This window comes from Oncorhynchus masou, unplaced genomic scaffold (genome assembly GCF_036934945.1).
Source record: "Oncorhynchus masou masou isolate Uvic2021 unplaced genomic scaffold, UVic_Omas_1.1 unplaced_scaffold_8478, whole genome shotgun sequence".
In the NCBI taxonomy this organism is placed as follows: Eukaryota; Metazoa; Chordata; class Actinopteri; order Salmoniformes; family Salmonidae; genus Oncorhynchus; species Oncorhynchus masou.
Genome location: NW_027014947.1, coordinates 10205 through 12479, shown reverse-complemented (window position 1 = coordinate 12479; position 2275 = coordinate 10205). Strand labels below are relative to the sequence as shown.

General features: G+C 38.0%; 1 long non-coding RNA gene across 1 annotated transcript; it reads left to right on the top strand.

Moving 5' to 3' along the window:
* The first annotated feature begins 1289 nt into the window (after positions 1-1289).
* Positions 1290-2015, top strand: LOC135537827 (uncharacterized). Its single transcript, XR_010455281.1, has 2 exons — positions 1290-1391; positions 1508-2015. It is a non-coding gene; the product is annotated as an uncharacterized LOC135537827 (long non-coding RNA).
* Positions 2016-2275: the final 260 nt, after the last annotated feature.

Below are 2275 nucleotides of genomic sequence, written 5' to 3'. Positions count from 1 at the left end.
TGCTCTTTCAGCCATCGATTAATATCCTCAATAGTTTCTTTATATTTAAATTCTGAGATGACTCTCTTAATTTATCCTTTGAAAGCGAACGTGAAACGCTTTATTTTAAAAAGCACTTTCATCATTGATTTGTGAACATTTCTTGTGAATGTTTCATAGTTACATTCCAAATTCTATGATGAAAATGAGTCGACTGGCTAATACGGGCACTTCTAACAGTAATGTTGATTAAGTGCAATGTCCCTCTAAAACTAAAATGCAATTAAGTAAAGTAAACATTTCCACTGTCTTCCATTGTTTCTCATTACTCGTAAATGAGATTGCCACCACTGTTTCGATGCAGTTGTGAATGTGACGAATGTTCCAACAACTCATGTGACAACATTTACCTCAAAATGTGTTCGTCTATTTCCTCATTGAGAAATATTGTACTCATGAGCTTTAATCCTAAGGGCATGTTGGAAACGGCTTGTGTGGAGATTAATTAGCATTTAACAGTGCACACTTCTATTGTCTATTTGAAGCTATCGCAATGGGCAGAGTGTGGGAAAGCTCTCGAGAGCAGAGACAGTTCATGGTCATTCATCAGTCCCACCAGCACCTGTGAGTCTCAGTGGGGGAATAGGCACACTTCAGGAAGTGAATGAAACAACAATAAACAAGCCTGAAAACTGAGGTTATGTTCTGTACTTAATAGTATTACCTTATAAATCAGTATATTTATTGAAAAAATAAAATTAATATTTTCTGAATCATCTGAACAGCTAAACAACATGGCAGTTATAATAGTGGAAAAAAGTTATTGAATTAGACTAATTAGGCTATATGAGCAGGTATTTGAACCCATTCAAAGTGCTTCACATTGGATTGAATTTTTACAATGACAGGACAGTAATAATTATCTAAAATGCAAAAAAAACTAAAATGATTAGGAATTTTATTGAAAAGTATTTGAGTCAATCTTACATATGTAAATTGTGATGATGAGCGTGTGCTATGTCAGTGTCATTGGTCCCAAGATCTGTGGGTCACCACTTTCCCAGATTCACACAGCACTCTGTGTCACTCTCCATCACCCACCACCCCTCCACCTGTTCCACTGAGACGTGACCATTGTCCCCCAGCAATAAGAACACTGAGCATGTGGCAGCTCCACATTCCTTATTGTCCTCCCAAGCTCACCAATTGGCTACAGACTATGAGAAACTCCAACAAGCACAAGACACACACTTTCATATGCAGATTTGGGACTATATATAGGAGAGATGAAGGCATTATAAATCAGATCACTTTCTACACAGAGACCTCTACTGCACAGAGATCCAGCCATGGCACCTACAATCACTTCAGAAAGGATCCACTCTAAGGAGCACCTGAGTCTGACCAACGAGGTAAATTGAAGATTCAAATTCAAGGACATTTATTTACTTTGATGGATGGTTTATTTGTTTCAATAATGCCATATCAGAATAAGGTTATTAATGACTCTCCTCTTCTCTTCTTGCAGCTAAGAAAGCCAGTAGTGGAAAAGTTATTAAGAAATAGACTTCAAGATGGAGAAATCAGGCATCCTGGAGCTGACAGTTTTCTTCCTGATATGACAACAACAGTACCAGCCAGTGAACTCCCCCTCATGCTAAGCTCCTGTCAATCAGGGTTACTCCAGGATTGAAGAGATTGTGCACTTCCTGTCCAAGGATGAGGTGAAGACACATTCCAGAGAAGACTGCTGAGCCACTTGCAGATACTTCAGCCATCCTCTGATAAGAACAGAAGGGAGAGTGACCTGTCTCAGCTGAGTCCACCACTCCAGCACAGCATAAGTAAAGAGCAGAGTCCAGTCAACAGCGCCCTCTGGAGGCCCTGGTAGAGTTTCACAGACTGGAGCTCCACTCCGAGACAGAAACATAATGGACCATGTTGGTCTTACATTAATGTTGTGGAAAGTAATGACAATGTATAGAGACACAATCTTCTGCTTAGGCAGGACATTTAAAAGTTATCTTTTGATTGTGTTTATTGTTTTTTCATGAATATGTGAAAAAGCCTTCCCAATGGAAGTTCATATTGATATTACTTTTTTATTTTCCTCTCTGAGGAAATATCATCACTTTTCATGTAACATGAGTATCACGTAAAGTTATTCTTAGTATTTAAGACGAAATTCCTCAATCTGCTAAAGATGGTTTATAATCTGCATTGTTCAGAAAATGCAAAACAACCACAAAGGAACAATTAATTTCATAATATTTTTGATGTTTTTGAGTGAATTTAT